The sequence below is a fragment of the Solenopsis invicta genome, chromosome 2 (genome assembly GCF_016802725.1).
Source record: "Solenopsis invicta isolate M01_SB chromosome 2, UNIL_Sinv_3.0, whole genome shotgun sequence".
Classification (NCBI taxonomy): Eukaryota; Metazoa; Arthropoda; class Insecta; order Hymenoptera; family Formicidae; genus Solenopsis; species Solenopsis invicta.
In genome coordinates this window covers 5,043,771-5,049,722 of record NC_052665.1, presented here as the reverse complement: position 1 = coordinate 5,049,722, position 5,952 = coordinate 5,043,771, and the positions used below count along the sequence as shown (strand labels likewise).

General features: G+C 36.3%; 1 protein-coding gene across 1 annotated transcript in view; it reads left to right on the top strand.

Annotated features, from left to right (window-relative positions):
• Positions 1 to 1,082: 1,082 nt before the first annotated feature.
• The window catches only part of LOC105199142, a 168,539-nt gene continuing 163,669 nt past the window's right edge, over positions 1,083 to 5,952 (top strand). Inside the window, exons 1-2 of the mRNA XM_039446226.1 lie at positions 1,083 to 2,341; positions 2,887 to 2,934. The gene's annotated coding sequence lies outside the window, so the exon portion shown is untranslated. The remainder of the gene's footprint in view (positions 2,342 to 2,886; positions 2,935 to 5,952) is intronic.

The window sequence follows — 5,952 nt, the reverse complement described above, 5'->3', positions numbered from 1 at the left end:
CAGCTTGCGTACGCTCCTCCCATCTCACGGCGAGACGACGCACAACCGGGCGCGACATTCGTGGATGTTCGGCCGATCTAACAGAGGAAAATCTTTTTTTTTCTTTCGATAACATCCGACGGTGTCGAATGCCTCTCGTTAAAGTTGTGCCCTGCATTTTAAAATTACGTTTAGTTTATTTATGTATTGTTTATATTTATTCGAAAGTGATTTTATTGGACATATTATATTTTGAACCTCTGTTAGGTGATTAAATAGTTCAAAGTTGTATTAAAATTAAATCAAGTTAATTAATAGCTAATTTTGAAAAGCATTATTTATATTAAATTAAACTGTTGCGAGTTTTTAAAGTTAAATGACTCAAAGCGATTATAATATGGATCGTCAAACAAATTTAATATTATTTAATTCATTTGTAATAGTTTTTAATAATTTAATTTATTTATAAGTTAAGTTTACACGAATAATAAAAAAATATATTTTTTTTAAATACAAAAAGGTATTTTTTCTTTTACATAGATAAATTTTTTGCTTAGAAAAAAGGTTAGGTAATAAATTAAAGTTTATATGTTGCAAAAATAATTAAATTAAAGTTAAAATTTTAAAATCATTTAAAAGTAACTAAATTAAGTTAAAAGTTATTGAATTTTTAACTTTATTATTTAACTTTTATCTATTTAATTAATTACTACCAATCCAGAAAACATATAATAAAGTTACAAGAACATAAATTTATACGTATTAGAAATATAGAATTTCAGAAAGAGTACACGGGGAGAAAAAGCAAAGACCTAATATATTTCGATAACATCGAAATATATTACTCTTACGAAAGATTCTGCGAATAACGTTAACGTTCATACCGTAGATACCGATTCTTATGATAAACTCTAAATTCCGATTTCTAATTAACTTATTTTTCTCGAAATGTGATCCTTGTGCGTGATAGAATTTTATTAATCATCGATAATTACTCGGCAGGCATATACAAGCAGCGATGCGACGCAAGCGGGGCACTCGACGAGAAGAACGTGGACTGCACGTGGAGAGTATCAGCTGAAACGCATGGGATACACTGCTACAAGTGCGACGGAGCCGGGAGCAACGGCTACGGCCGAGCCGCTCGGCTACGTCCGCCGCCGCTCGGGCGCCGGCGCCGAACCGTCGCCGCGTCGGCTCCAGCTACTGCGCCATACTTGCTCTCGTGCGGTCAACGCGGTCGAACGTCCCGTGCTTCTCGCGCTTTCCGAGTTGAAATTACGCGTAAATACGCCGTCGAGAGTACCGCGTGCGTTAGTACGTGATCGTCTCGATACGCGAGTGTCGTTTATGGAATGCTTGCGATCGTACTCGTTCGCGAAATCCGGCATCGTGCGTTCGTCGAGTCCGGTCGTCATGCTCGCCCGCGTACTCGTTCCCGCGGCATTGTGACGTGAAACGCTGACCGATCGTCGTAGACGGACATCGCTTAACTCGTGCTGGATGATTCTTCGAAGTTTCTTGAACGGGAGAGAGTCAGTTCGTCTCTGTTCGTTGCTCCAACGCCGTGCATTCGATCAACCGGCTCTGGCTGTTTTCTCCGAAGTCTCGGACTATTTCTCGTGACGTCATACGCCGTCCATTCCTTTTTCTCGTGACGTCACTCGACCGTTCCGGACCGTTTCTGCTTTTCGTTGCCAGTTGTCGCCATCTTTTATTCGCCGCCGGTCGGTGCTCCGTATTTTTCTCGTGTTTCAAGTGAATTGTGCGTAGATACGGAGTCGAAAAGTGACGAGCGGAGCGAGCTGTTTTGATGCACACGTTACGACGTGGTATTTCGTTCGTGAGACGTTCCTTCGTGTAACATCAGTGCGACTCGCGACTCGCGACAAGCGTTAAACTCTCGCTGCGCGTTTTGTGTTTCACTCACGCTCGTGCGTGATACGTGCCTTTGTTATCAAGTGGAAGGTCGGAGGTACAATTTGATGTGACGATCGTATCGTCCCCGTTTCATTAATTCTGCTGACGGGTACCAATTTAAAGAAGTGGCTTATCTACGCACTATCGGAGTGCCGGGTAATTATCGTCGACATGTTCTCGCGAGTGTACTGCTCAATTCGCGTGTGTGAGTGAGGAAGCGATGTCGGACGAATCGTAGTTTCGCGAAATCGCACGCCCCTCACGTCGTCTTCGGGTGTGTTGTAGTATGTACGAAGTATCACGCGATCCGGCAGTGTTCTAATCATCAGTGTGCAAGCAGTGTGCGATGAATCTTGTGCAAGTGGAAAGGACACAACGTCACAACAATGGCGAGAGGAGGAGGAGGCCCGGGGGGCATCAGGCGCCGGCGGAACAACCATGGGTAATTAATTTTTTATTGATTGCTTATTGCGCACAGAGCATGATTTATCCTTGTTGTTCGTCGATCGTTACACAAGGACACATAACGCTCTATGCGTTCGATGTGCAAATTCGGGACATACCCTTAATAATCTCTGGCAAAAAACTAGAATCCGATAGAAAAAAATCATCTCGTTTTGAATATGGACTTTGGCTCGTGAATTCACAAATGTGAATTGTTTTCTATCGTTTTTCAGTGGAAATTTGTACCAGGAATCATTCATCTACGAAACGATTGCGTTACGCATTCCGTATTTGCATGTGACAATTTTGGAGCTTGTAATTTCTTATATTATTTAGGAAAGAAAATTAGGATTTTATATATTTATTAAATTTACGTGCATTTATATCTAAAAAAAGATTTCTAATATAAGTACAAATTTATTTTATGTGTTTTATAAAATATTTCCGCAGGTGAATGAAAAATTGAATGTGCGTAATAATTATCTCTTGAAATGTTGATTGCTTTGGGCACTGTTTTGACTTGTACATTTTTGTTTGTTACAGTTTAATAAGCTAATGCAGTTTCTACTCCGCTGTTGCGCATCAGTGTCGGTGAGTTTGAAAGCCATTTTTATCTCAAGTACGTACAGAAGGATGTCACAATCGTGATTTAGCTGTGACTTTATTTTAAAGCACTTCTATGTTTATTAAATGTAGACATCAAACGTGTAGCCAACATCTATAAATCCCATAGATAAAAAATTCCCAGAGGCAGTTCAGGAGTGCAGTGAGTGAAATATACTTGCAATAATTTGACTGTAATTTATTTTCGGTGCCAACGATATTTAATTGTTTTAATCATACAAATTATATATGTTACTTATTATTACTACGTAAATAGCAAACAAATATTTAAAAAATAGTTATATTTAGTATAATTGCAATTGCATTTACTGTATAAAAATGTTAATTTTATTTTAGCGTCTTGATATTTTACTACATTTGAAAATATAATTTAGAGTAAACTTTTTTCATAGTTAATAGAACTATAAATATAATAATAATAATTATTAAAGTTATTATTATTATAGCAATAATAATTACAAAAACGGAGCAATATTTTTTTATTACGCAATTATAGTCAAATTATAATCAAATATTATTACTACGTAAATAGCAAACAAATATTTAAAAAATAGTTTATATTCACTATAATTGCGATTGCATTTACTATATAAAATTTTAATTTTACTTTCCCATCTTGACATTTTACTACATTTGAAAATATAATTTACAGTAAAACTTTTTCATAGTTAATAGAACTATAAATACAAAATTATTATTATTATTAACATTATTAGCAATAATAATTACAAAAATGGAGCTCCCAAACATATTTTTTTATTATACAGTTATAGTCAAATACCAAACACTTTTTTTTCAATGTAGATGACAAAAATGTTTAACAAACTGATTTGCCTTTGCATAACTCATTGTGGAAGACAACCACAAATTCGTGGACGTTACCTACAGAATTCTTAGACATTGGCTACGTAGTTCGACGTTCACATTTTATGTGTAGAGGCGCACCGAACTAAAGTCGTGGCCGCTCTCTCAGGCTTGAATAAATTTCTGTGAATTTAATTCACAAAATTGAATATATGTCTCATAGAAATGGCTGCGTTTTTATCGTCAATAACAAAAAAAAAAAAATACACGAGTATTCTCAGATTTTGATGAGCTCTGGCTATAAGTATGGTAGTACAGCTTAAAAGAGACATATATATTTTTTTACAAATGCTTTTAAGCACACCAAGGTGTGAAATATCTCTTAAAAAAAATTGACTTTTGCATTTTCAAATATATATTTTAAAAACGATAAAACACTTGCGTGTGTTTCCTCCTCGCAATAACTTTTCACGCCGCGGCGAGCGCGTGCACACATCTTTCGGATAGTTCGGGATTTACTGTTTCTCCGACGACGACAAAGCAGAGATTTCGCGTAGATTAAACGACTCGCGTGAAAACAATTGTGTGCGTATGGTACTCGGCGTGTTGAGACGTTGCACCTCTCGGGCTCGCCCGCCCGTGAAATCTCACGAATTTCAACAATGTATTGGACGGAACTCGGACTTCGCGCGCCCGTCGAGCATCGAAATTTCGGAGTTCCACCGAATAATTCGTACAATCTTCATTTCAATCGATAAATTGTCTCCTAAAATAAAAAAGAGAAAAACAAAGACTCGAGGAAGGATCGGTAAACCACTTTTCGCGAGAAATACTCCGCGCAATGTAAACGTTATTATCTTCAAATAAGCGTGACGATCGGCTTAAGTAACGCTGTCGCTTTCGAGCGGAATGCCGGCCGATACCGCAAATCGTTCTCTTCCGAGCAATGAGCTTCGTTACGCTCGTCGAAGAAACGAGGCGCGAGGACACGACGCCGCGCCGCCTCGTATTTTTTTCTCGCTTCATTCCGTTGTTGCGCGCGACAGGAGCGAGCGAGCTGGAGCGAGCGCTCGTCGGCTCGCGCGCTCCTCGCATTTCTCAATTCTCCGTCACGGTTTCGGCGCGCGATGGATGGCAATTGCGTATACGCTATCAGCTGGCTCTTGTATGTGCCTCGCGTTCCATCGACACGCTCTACCTGCTCCTTCGTTCTTATCTTCACCGGCTGGCTAATCCATTTTTCTCGCTCGCGTGAAAAACGCATTTACGAATTCCTGTGAGGCGCCGAGAGGAGAACGGTAGTAATGAATATTCTCACCTTTAAGAGAAATTTTCGGAAATAAACGCTTTCACTTGGACAATGGAAAGAAATGAGATTCCGAGGCAACGAGATGTATTACAGATACGTTACTACACTTTTTTAATGATTTAAACAATGCAATTTCTACATTGTAGAAAAATATTAATTCTCTTATCCAGTGATTACTCAATTTACTTTTTCCTTCTATTAAATAACGATTACCTTTAACAAAGAATATCTTGATAATTGTTGTTAAAATATATTTATGATAAATTTTATAAAAAATTGTATCAACTTATTATATATTAAAAAAAAGAATATGTTGGAATTTTATAAAGTTGTATCGAAGGAAAGTTTAAAATAGCAAATAGAATTTTTGTCTAAACTTAATATTCTTAATTGAAATATTAAATTACTAGGATGCAGAATATATTTTGAATGAATTTGATGTTTATGACGAACTACTTTTGATAAACTTGTGGACACTTGAATTTATGAAATATTCGAAATAAATAATGCAATGAAAAGAGAAGTGTTTAATTTTAAGATATTAAAATGTTTTTATTAAACATTATTTAATACTAAAGCTATTTTCAAATATTTAAAAAACGAAAATCGAAATAAAACTTTTATACTTAAAAATTAAACACATCTTTTTTCTTAGTTTTACTTAATTCAAGTGTATATTTTTCTGTATATATACAGACGTTTATTTTAAGTAAATATTATCCGTTTCAAGTAAATGAGACGAGTGTATTTGCTAAAACTATAATCAGGAAAACATTTTTTCTAAAGGTAATCATTATTAAAAAAACAAAAATAGAAAACTGCATTGAACAATGACTTTTCTCTCTTAACACTAGAAAGATATTTTTTTTGTG